This window comes from Erinaceus europaeus, chromosome X (genome assembly GCF_950295315.1).
Source record: "Erinaceus europaeus chromosome X, mEriEur2.1, whole genome shotgun sequence".
In the NCBI taxonomy this organism is placed as follows: Eukaryota; Metazoa; Chordata; class Mammalia; order Eulipotyphla; family Erinaceidae; genus Erinaceus; species Erinaceus europaeus.
Genome location: NC_080185.1, coordinates 45,049,523 through 45,062,117, shown reverse-complemented (window position 1 = coordinate 45,062,117; position 12,595 = coordinate 45,049,523).

The following is a 12,595-nucleotide window of genomic DNA, read 5'->3' as shown; positions in this document are numbered from 1 at the left end:
TTAAGCTACCAACTAATTGGTTATAGAAAGAATATACTTCAATATAATAAAGACAATAATGACAATAATGACAAGCTCACACATAACATCTTATTCAATGGTGAAAGTCTGATACTTTTCCCACTATGACCAGGAACTAAGATGATCATTCACTAAATTCAGCAGAGTAGTAGATTTTCTAATGATATACATCTCTTAATAAAAAATTTAAAAAAGGGTTGGGTATGTTCACTCCTTTGTACTTTAAGTTACCAGGGAAACTACCATCCTTAGTTCCCAGATGTTCCTAAGCAATCAATCAATATAAGCATTTTTTTCTAGTGATAAGAATCACACCTTATTAACTTAGAACTGGTTTCATTCAGCTGCTGAAATCTACAGGCAAACTACAGAGTACAGTTGAGCCCTGAACTGTCACGTTAAACCTTAATTATAATGCTAGATTGTCCACCTCCAATGCTTAAATCATCCCTAACTAAAGCAGAACACATACAACATGCATGATGAATGACTGAGCATGTCCAGCTGCTCTTTCCTTGAAAATTAATACTTATATGTAAGGTCTCCATGAATATGTATAGCCTTCATATAAAACCAGAAACCTGTATGAAGAGTTCTTTTATTTTTCCATCACAGAGACCACTATTTTTTTTCTGGATTCAGAAATCCAATAAATTCCTTTCTGCTTGCAACTTATATCTGTGTATATATGTTTCCACTGGCATATACAAAAGATAGGCCCCATGGTCTTGTCTCTGGCTACACTAGTCAGGGAAATTAGGCAAAATATAAATGAAATGCATCTAAAATCAGAAAGGAAACATTAAGGCAGTTTTTGCAGATAATATAAGCTTGTAATTTATTGTTGATGATTTAATTTATTTCACAAAATTCTAAGTTGACAGGGGTACAATTCCACACCTTCCCACCAGCATCATTCTGTGTCCCCATTCCTTCCATTGGAAACTGCATTAGTTCTCTCAAAATTACAGATATTAGTTGACTATTATATATGTATTATATATATATATATATGTATATATATATAGGCCCATTTTTCTATGGCTCTGACTTCTCTTCCTTTCTAAGTCACACCTGAAAATGAACCATGCATATAAAATCAACTAATATTTCATGAGAAAGTCGTGAATACTTAAAGGGGAAGGAACAATCTATTAAATTAATGGCTTTGGGAAGATTGAAAATTTAAAAAGTAGAACTGAACACATAATAAAATATTAATGATTCAAGGCAGGGGAGAATGAGAAAGAGAATCAGAGAATAACCTTAATACATATAATGCCAGTGACTGACTTTGGAAAGTCATACTTGTACATTCAGTAGTCTAACCACCACAACCCTAGTCATCTGAACATTTATTTTATAACTCAAAAATCAACTAAAAATTGATTGGAAAACTTGAATGGGAAAATCCTGATACCACTTGATACAAACAATAAGAATTCTTATTAATTTTCTATGATAATACAAGGTAATACAGCAACTTTGGAAGGCTGGCAGTTTCTTCTTTATGTTTATTTTTTAATAGTGATCCAATATTGATTTACAAGATTGTAAGGCAATAGGGGAACAACTCCATACAGTTCCCACCACCAGAGTTCTGTGTTAAATCACATTCATTGGAAACTTCCCTATTCTTTATCCCTCTGGTAGTATGTACCAAAGGTCTTTTTGGGGTTGCAGAAGATGGGAGTCCCAGCTTCTATAATTGCTTCTCTGCTGGACATGGGCATTGGCAAGTCAGTCCATATCCCTAGCCTGTTTCTATCTTTCTCTAGTGGGGTAGGGCTCTAGAGAGTTGAGGTTCCAATGAAGCACTCGTGTGGTCATCTGACTGGCAGATTCTTACAACACTAAGCATGTTCTTACTTTATGATCCCTTACATATTGTATAAGTCCAGCCAAATGGCATTCTGGATAAGGCAAAAGTATTTTGACAGTGAAAAGTGTTTGCCAATGGTGGAGTAGGGGTTCAGATGAATAATCAGCATGTGGAGAATTTATAGGGCAGTGAAATTACTCTGTATTACTTGTCCAAATCCCTAAAATTTATAATACTAGGAGGGGATCCTCATGTAAACTGTGGGGTTTTGGTGACTGTGAGGCACCTCTATAAGGTTATCTATCTAACAAATATACTGCTGTATTGAGAAATGCTGACAATGGGGAAAGTTAAGCATGTATAGGACACAAAATTTATATAAAAAATTTATTGTTTTACCTCCTCTTCAATTTTTCAATGAACCTAAAAGAGAAGGTTGAATATAGGATGATAATAGTCATAGACAGCTCTTTACAAACAAGAACAGAAAGGAAAATACAAAGTAAAACTTGAACTTGGTTTGGTGTATTGCATCAAAGTAAAGGATTCTGGGGAAGGAAGAAAATAAGAGGGGTATGTGGAGGGGAGTTGAGGTCTAGGTGCATGAATGGTGGAAAAAGGCCTAAGTTAGGGGGCAAGAAGGTTTTGCAGACATATATCATGGGGAGTTGAAGAGAAGGACCAACAGCTTGAAAGCTGTCAGGAGCTCCTTGTTGCTGGCTTTGAAAGTGACTGGGATCCATGTGGATTCAGTCGGCTAGGAAGGATCGTCAGTTTCCCCAATGAATGGGTACTCACGAGATGCACCATGGGAAGGTCGATCCAATGCATCCCAAAGTTCATTTCATCTAAGTTCATTTCCCACGTCTACGCTCGACCGGACCTGCCAATATACGCAGATATCTTAGCCCACCCTGTCCAACGCTTGATGTCTCGTCACCCAATCTGGTCCCCTATGCCTACACTGAACTTCTCTGTTCCAATCTCTTGGAAACAGAGTTGGCAGTCAGCTGAGGTAAAGAACAAACACCTCATCACAGACCCCTGCAAGCGTCAACCCGGCTTTGACCTAGCACGTTATGATTGGGCCCTCCTCAATTGCTACGGAACAGGCCATGGCCGGTGCGCCGCTATGTTCCATCGCTGGGGAGCCAGAGACGACCCGAACTGACCCTGCGGCTACAGACAGACTATGACCCACATAGTCAACGACTGCCACCTCTCCAGATTCAAAGGAGGTCTCAAAACTTTACATCAGGCTCAACCTGACGCTGTTGACTGGCTACGGAAGAAGGGCAAACACTAGAAGAAGAAATGGGGAGTTGAGAAATTGTACCCATGTGTCAGCAATCGTACTGTAATCCATTAAGGCTCCTCCAATAAAATGTAAAAAAAAATGATTCAAACAATTCAATAAAAAATTAAAAATAATAATAAATAAAACATAAATTGAGAAACTCAATTAAGTGGGAGGGCACATTAAAAACATTCCCACCAATTAGTAGAATACCAAAATACATGAGAAGATCAAAAATGGGGGGAGGGTACAGGGAATGGAAATGTGTAACAACTATTGAAGAGGTTTCAAGCAGCTGGGGTACCTTAGTGACAGAGTGCAGAACTTGTACACATGGGGTCCTGAGTTAGATATGCTACAGTAATGCTCTGGATCACTCTTATGAAAGGAAATATATATATATATATATACATATACATATACATACTTATATATATTTATTTATAAAATAAGTTTTATCTAGCATAGAACAACTGTACTTATGAAAATATTATAAAGTAAGGAAACTAATATCTCTATTACAATGAATATCTTTGTACAAGCATTATGATGGGTTATCACTCAGCACACATTAAATGATTTATATCACTAACACAGCACAGAACACAACCTGAAAACTTCTACTGCCACCTAATAAATGTTTGACGAAATTCAACACCAAACACAAAGTGAAACTTGGACTGACTTGAAGTATTTCACCAAAGCAAAAGTCTTTGGGGCAGGAGGTTAGGGAGAGGACTGGAGGGGGGGCTTTCAGGTCTGGGTGCATCATGATGTGAGAAGGGCCTAAGCTGGAGATGAGAGTGTTTTGCAGACACCTATCATGGTGAGATGAGATATTGTACCCTTGTGTCAACAACTGTAATGGAAAGCATTAACCTCCCAACAAAAGAAAAAAGAATGTTGACAGGGGGCACAGTAGTGCGCCCCGTAAAGTGCACATGTGATCTCATGAAAAGACCCAGGCTCAAATTTCTAGACCCCACCCTCAGGGGAGAAGCTTTATGAGCAGGGAATCAGTGCTGAAAATATATCTCTTTTTCTTTTCCCCTCTCTTTTGCTATTTCTCTCAGTCTCTATAATAATAACAACACATGTTTTAAAAAAGGAAAAGAAATGGCCACTAGGAACAGTGGATTTATTGTGCAGGAACCAAGTCCCAACAATAACTCTGGGGGTCAAAATCTTTTTTAAATTCTTGGATTTTTGTGTATTATAAAATGCAAGCAAAGAAAACACAGTTATTGGAAAGAAAATGATTACTTAGAGATGATAGACTATAGAAATTAGATAACTGATGCTGTAGTATGTGTGGGAGATAACAAGTTACCCTAAGTGCCAGGAATAGAAGATATAGTGAAGAAAACACCTAGTGGAGGTTATATTTTAAGGTGAAAAACTGAGAAATGTTATGCATGTACAAACTATTGTATTTACTGGCAACTGTAAAAAATTAATCCCCCAATAAAGGAAAAATGTTTAAAAAAAAAGAATGAAATTCATGGAGTAGGGCATCAAAGTAAAAAACTTGGGGTGAGGGTAGATATTCGGCTTCCTGAGGCAGCGGGGGTGGGGTGGATGGGTGGGATGGGACACAGTCTTTTGGTGATGGGAATGGTGTTTATGTAATTTGTAGTCATATAAATCACTATTTAATTTATATGAGAGGGGAAAATTGATTGTATGTCTCAAACTTTTTAAAGCACAGACTGAGTCTTTTTAATACATAGGCTGAATGTTTGATATGTTGTCTCTCTCAAAAGCCGAGACCAAGAAGAACAGAAGCAACCGGTGACACAGCTATATACAAATAATGTCAAAGGACATAAATTATGATGATGTTGAGTATGATACAGCAAATCCTAACAGATTGTTCAAAGTTAACTCCATTACCAAATGATGTGATTATAACAATAACAATAACTGTCTTCTTGAACACTAAGACAGCAGGAACCTCACATTTACACTATAGAGCCTATATTTCCCCCAGTCCTGGAACATCTAGGGTGGGGCTCACTTTCCTGCATGCTTCTATCAATTCATATCAAATGATATTGCATCCACCAATCCCAACCTAACCAGTGCAAGGAGTACCACCAAAGCATGCTTCACTTCAGACTGTGTCCAGAGACTACAGGTGTGGAATGACAACCCTTCAGCTTCATTACCCAGGTGAGACATTTCCTTTCATAGGATTCTCTAATTCCATTCCAGGTGGTTCACTTCCTAACAAAGTCCCAAAACCTAGAGATAGACCAGGTTCCATAAGATAGAGCATATGTTCATATGTTCACATGTATCCATAAATTGGGGCAAAATACATACCTGAAAGCAAAGTACACAATAGTCTGCAGTGAGTCAGTATAAAGTTCCTAACGAAATAGTATCTAATTAGACTTAGATACCCTCCTAGCCTACTTCCCATTACAGTTCTCTCACTCCAAAGCTAACCTTATCAAAGCAGGGACTACAAAAGCTGAATAAGGGCAAGAGACTGGTACACTTTAATGTTGACTCTTTAGTTACTAACAGGCCACCCCATAAGCTAGGGCCCTATTGAGGGAGTCCTGAGATTCCCAAATAGACATGAAGGGCTTAGACCTCAAATAAAACCCTCTCTCCATTGTTACTGGTCATCTCTATCAGGAACAATACAATAGACCCCTTTGTGGGCCCCACATAAGACCTTGCCATCAACTTGGATCAACAATGGTAGAGAATGATCCATCCTCTGAAGGGAGGACGGACAACATACTCTGTACTACACCTGAGGAAGATGGGTGGATATTGGGGCAGCTTGGAATGTTCCTACTCTTAACCACAGAATGTGAACTCAGATCTAGAGGGATGCAGAGGTCACATAGGCTCCTAAACTGAATATGGGCCCCAGACTAAATCAAATCAATGAGGTTTACAGTCAACAATACTTATAAATCTTTCCCATATTAGGGAACTACTCTCTTCCCTGATCCAGCTTTCTGGTCTTTTTCCAGCCATGACATCATCTCCAGAGAAAATAACTTGGATCCACCTGTATATCAGATTTCAGGCTCAGGAAAATAACAAAACTAGTATAGCCACAGGCCCTTTGGAATATAACTAAAATATACCTACTAACTATCTACAAAATGGAGGACCCCTCTCCAGCTCTTCATCTGCACTATTCCAGCATTTAGGTCCATGATTGCTCAACAGTTTGTTTGGCTTTGTATATTAACTCTCTTTTCAGCCACCAGGTTCCAGATGCTAGCATGATGCTGACCAGATTTCCTGGACAGACAACCCCACCAATGTGTCCTGGAGCTTCGCTTCCCCAGAGCCCCACCCTACTAGGGAAAGAGAGAACAGGCTGGGAGTATGGATCAACCTATCAATGCCCATGTTCAGCAGGAAAGCAATTACAGATGCCAGACCTTCCACCATCTGCATCCCACAATGACCTTGGGACCATACTCCCAGAGGGATAAAGAATGGGAAAGCTATCAGGGGAGGGGATGGGATGCTGATATCTGGTGGTGGGAATTGTGTGGAGTTGTACCCCCTCTTATCCTATGGTTTTTTTAATGTCTCCTTTTTTGAATAAATAAACAAAAAATAAAATAAGAAATTCAATTATGCAAAAAAACATTTTTATAGCATGAATATTTCACATATATGAAATCCTACCACATGTATACAAATTCACTTTACACAAACATGTATGTGTGTGGTTGTGTGCATAAAGTTAAGAAGTAAAAATGGGGTTTGGGGCAGTATCACAGCAGGTTAAGCGCACAAGGTGCAAAGGGCAAGAATAGGCATAAGAATCCTGCTTTGAGCCCCTGGCTCCCCACCTGTAGGGGATTATTTCACAACCGGTAAAGCAGGTCTGCAGGTGTCTATCTTTCTCTCCCCATTTCTGTCTTCCCCTACTCTCTCAATTTTTTCTGTCCTATCCAACAACAACGATAAACAACAAGGGCAACAAAAGGAAAAAATAGCCTCCAGGAACAGTAAATTTGTAGTGTAGGTACCCAGTCCCAGTGATAACCCTGGAGGCAAAAAAGAAAAGTACAAAATCTGCAATCTTCACAAAATTTTCTAAAGAAGATAAAAGCTAATTTTAATACATGCTCACTTATGGGAAGAATTAGTATTGCAAATATTGCAAATTTACTGAAATTTAACATAAAAGTTTATTTAATTGCAATATACAGTAGCAAGATTTTATTTGTTGAATAATCAATGCCTAAAAAGATAAACTGCAAAACTGGAAGTCAAGTTTAGAACAAAATTGTAACAGATCCTAAGTTTGTTATGAAATAAATAGTTATTAAAATTTGGTGTAATGGGGCTGGGTGGTAGTGCACGTGGTTGAATGTATATGTCACAATGTGCATTTACCCAGGTTCTAACCCCCAGACCCCACCTGTAAGAGCAAAGCTTTGCAAGTGGTAAAGCAATGCTGCAGGTGTTTCTCTCCCACTCTCCCTCTCTATCATCCCCTTCCCTCTCGATTTCTGGCTGTCTCTATTCAATAAACAAAGATAATAAAAAATAAAATGTGTTGTATTGGCACGTTATTGAGAAAAATAAGTATAAACTGAGTTTCCCAGAACTGGTAATGTTGGATGAATGTATGTGATTTTGAGAACTACCAATTATTTTTTTAAATTTTTATTTATAAAAAGGAAACATTGACAAAATAATAGAATAAGAGGGGCACAACTCCACACAATTCCCATCACCAGAATTCCATATCCCAACCCCTCCCCTGATAGCTTTCTACTCTTTATCCCTCTGGGAGTATGAACCAAGGGACATTATGGGGAGCAGAAGGTGGAAGGTCTGGCTTCTGTTAATTACTTCCCCACTGAACATAGGCATTGACAGGTCGGTCCATACTCCCACCCTGTCTCTCTCTTTCACTAGTGAGGTGGGGCTCTGGGGAATCAGAGCTCCAGGACACAATGGTGGAATCATCTGCCCAGGGAAGGCCAGTTGGCATCATGTTAGTATCTGGAACCCAGTGGCTAAAAAAAAAAGAGTTAACATATAAAGCCAAAGAAGTTGTTGACTAATCATGAACCTAAAAGCTGGAACAGTGCAGATGAAGATTTGGGAGTCTCTGCACGGAGGTTGTAGGGATGTGGTGGAACCTGGCAGGGCTTGACCTGAGAGGTGAATTCACCTGGTAAGTCTCTCTCTCTACAGAGGGTTTGAGCAAAAAGGGGGACACATAAACCTCAAAAGGTTGGTGACCATGTAAATCTTCCCTCCACCACAAAAACATCCTGCATCTTCCCACTGGAGCCCAACATTCCTTAAAGACTTAAGCCTGCTCCACCCTACATTCCCTGACACTATGACCTATCTACATAATCATTGTTTTGCCTAAAAGATCCCCACCCATTCCATTCCTTTGATCTATCTTCTTTCTACCCTCAAGGCCCTCCCTGCTTCCAGGGTATTAATCCTACCAGTTAATACCCTCGCAACAGTTGCTAAAGAAGTTCCTACTTTTCCAGCCCCTTCCATTTTTCTCTGCCCCTTTCCTAACCATGTATGGTATTGTCAAGTCACTTCTGTTTCTGTCTTATCTCTTCCGTGTCCAGACCTGGAGGAGGGTGGGCATGCAGACCTGGAGGCTGACACTGGCCATTGCGATTTGCACCACGTGACTTAACCAGGCGTGCTAGTGCCGGACTCTGGGGTGCTCGAATGAATAAAGATTTGTTTTGCTTTGCCACCATGAGCTTAGTCCCTGTGTCATCTCTTTTGTGGAAGGCTAACCCTACAAGTTTCTAGTATATAGATAGTTAGCAGGCCTATTTTGGTTATATTCTAAAAGGGCCCATGACTATACTGTTTGTTTGTTTTTCTGCTGAGCCTGACATCTGATATGCAGATGGATCCAAGTTTTTGTCTAGGGAGATGATATCATGACTGGAAAAAGGACCAGAAAGACGGATGAGGGAAGAGAATAGCTCCCTAATATGGGAAAAGGGTATAAATACTGTCGACTGTAAACCCCATCAATTTGATGTGATCTGGGGCCCATATTCAGCTTAGGAGCCTATGTGACCTCTGCATCCCTCTAGCTCTGAGCTCACATTCTGTGGTCATGAGTAGGAACATTTCAAGCTGCCCCAATATTGACTCATCTTCCTCAGGTGTAGCATAGAGTATGTTGTCCATCCTCCCTTTGGAGGATGAAACATTATGTACCATTGTTGATCCAAATTGATGGCAAGGTCCTATGGGGGCCCAAAAAGGGGTTTATTGTGTTGTTCCTGATAGAGCTAACTGGTAACAATGGAGAAATGGATTTATTTGAAGTCTAGGGCCATCATGTTTCTGTTTGGGAATCTCAGAACTCCTTGACTAAGCCCCCAGCTGATGGAGTGCCCTGATAGAGACTAAATAGTCTCCTTTAAATTATGCCATTATCTTACCCTTATTCAGCTTTTGTAGTGCTTACTTTGATAAGGTTAGCTTTGGTATAACTGAGGGTAGTGTAATAGGAAGTAGGTGAGGAGATTATTTAAGTCTAAGTAGAAACGATTTCGTTAGAAACTTCATGGTGTCTTTTTAGGTCTTTCTACTTGCTTGCTGCATGTACTGACTCACTATTGTGCATTTTAGCTTTCAGGTATATATTTATGGATACATGTTAACATATGCTCTATCTCATGGGACCTGATCTATATCTAGGTTTTGGGACTTAGTTAGGAAGTGAACCACCCAAAATGGAATTGCAGAATCCTATGAGAAAGGAAAGGTCTCATGCAAGTAATGAGGCTGAAGGGTTGACATTCCATGCCTGACGTCTCTGGACATAGTCTGAAGTGAAGCATGTTGAGGTGGTACTCACTGCATTACTTAGGTTGTGGTCAGCAGATGCAATATCATATGGTATGAATTGAGAGATGCTTGCAGGAAAGTGAGCCCCACCCTAGATATTCCAGGACTGGGGAGAATATAGGCTCCATAGATGAAGAGGGAGGTTCCTGCTGTCTTAGGGTTTAAGAAGGCAATAGATAGCTAATGCTATAATCAAATTATTTGGCAATTGGGTTCACTTTGAAAAATCATTTTGTGAACCCTCCTGCACTGCTGGTGGGAATGTAAATTGGTCCAACCTCTGTGGAGAACAGTCTGGAGAATTCTCAGAAAGCTAGAAATGGACCTACCATATGATTTTGCAATTCCTCTCCTGGGGATATATCCTAAGGAACCTAACACACCCATCCAAAAAGATCTGTGTACACATATGTTCTTAACAGCACAATTTATAATAGCCAAAACCTGGAAGCAGCCCAGGTGTCCAACAACAGATGAGTGACTGAGCAAGTTGTGGTATATACACAATGGAATACTACTCATCTATTAAAAATGGTGACTTCGCCATTTTCAGCAGATCATAGATGTACCTTGAAAAATTCATGTTAAGTGAAATAAATCAGAAACAGAAGAATGACTATGGGATGATCTCACTCTCAGGCAGAAGTTGAAAAACAAGATCAGAAGAGACACAAGTAGAACCTGAACTGGAATTGGCATATTGCATCATAGTAAAAGACTCTAGGGTGGGGGTAGAATACAGGTCCAAAAAGGATGATAGAGGACCTAGTGGGGGTTGTATTGTTATATGGAAAACTGGGAAATGTTATGCATGTACAAACTATTGTATTTACTGTCGAATGTAAAACATGAATTCCCCAATAAAGAAATTTTTAAAAATCCCTTTGTTAGGATTTGCTGTATCATACACAATGTCACCATACTTTATGTCTTTTGACATCATTTGTATATAGCTTTGTCTTATAGAGTAATGCCACCAGTTGCTTCTGTTCTCCCTGATCTAAGCTTTTAAGAGAGTCAACATATCAAAGACTCATTCTATGATCTGTTCATTAAAAAGTTTGAGACATTCAATCAGTTTTCCCCTCTCATATTAATTAAATAGTGATTTATATGACTAAAAGTTAATAGGAGTGTACATAAACACCATTCCCACCACCAAAAGACTGTGTCCAATCCCATCCTCCCCCTCTGCCTCCGCTACCCCCCAGTGATGCTGGGCATCCATCCTCACCCTCCACCCAGAGATTTTTACTTTGGTGCCCTATTCCAATTTTTTTCCATTTTTCCATAGTAATAGACTCCTGAAAATCACACCTTAGATGAAAAGACTAACCAGAACTACTTCCAATTATTTAATGGGGAAAGTTATAGAGTAATGTGCCTTACCTTGATTCCCTCAACCAATTTTTCTGAAACAAAACTACAACGTAGTGAAATTATCATATGTTGTTGAAAAATGCTTGAAGCATTACGTCCTAATTACCAGATAATTTCTATAATTAATAGACAAATTATTTCAATGATTTTAGCAAGATGGTCTCTGATTTGTTTGAATTAGCATTTAACTACAGGAGAAAACTTGGGGATGAATCTGAAAAACACAAACAGCAATTCAATTATTGTAGCTAAAAGGTTATGCCAAATATATAGTTCACACAACCACATGCACCTACACCAAATATATGCATTTATTTTTGCCATTAATGAGGTTTCACTGCTCTTGGCTGACTTTGTCAGATAGAGACAGAGTAAGAGACTCCAGTACCAAAACTTCCCCCAATGAGGTGAGGGTCAAGCTTCAGTCTGAGTCGCTAGCATGGCAAAGCAGCACACTATACAAGTGAGCTATTTTGCTAGCTTGAATGTAAGACTTTTTTTTAAATATAAAAGCACTGAAAGAAACCATAAATGGAATTATTTGTACACTTAAGTATTTTTCAAAATGTATAATGTTTGTTCAATAAAGTTTCATAAATAGAAAAACGAATGAAAGTCAGGAAAATATATGTGTTAAGCAAACCTTACATTTAAGGGTTAACATTTTCTATAAATAATGACAATTTCTGACAAACAATAATTAAAAATGGAGTGCTTTCTGGAGAGAAATTTGTCACCATTAACGAAAAACTTAAACATTTATATACTAGCTATTTCAAAGCAGCTATTTCAGAAAATGTATTATTTAGTTTAATCTGGCATCAAAACTTTGGCAATGCACATAAACATTGACCCCAAATTTCTACTTCTATAAATACACCTTAAATTTACAGGTAAGTAGCTGAGAAGTTGACAGTGTGTATGGTGTTCAAGAATGAGGATCTAAATTCAATCCCCACCATCACATATGCCAGAGTAATGCTCTGGTTCTTTCTCCCTCCATCTCTATTTCTAAATAAATGAATCCTTAAAAAAAAAAAACATGGAAATGGGTGGTGGAGCACCTGGTTAAGCACACATATTACCATGTACAAGGACCCGGGTTCGAGCCCCCGCTCTCCACCCATAGAGGGAAAGCTTCATGAGCATTGAAGTAGGTGTCTTTGTTTCTCTTCCATTATCTCTCTCTTATTAAGTTATCTTTACTTATTTATTGGAGACAGCCAGAAATC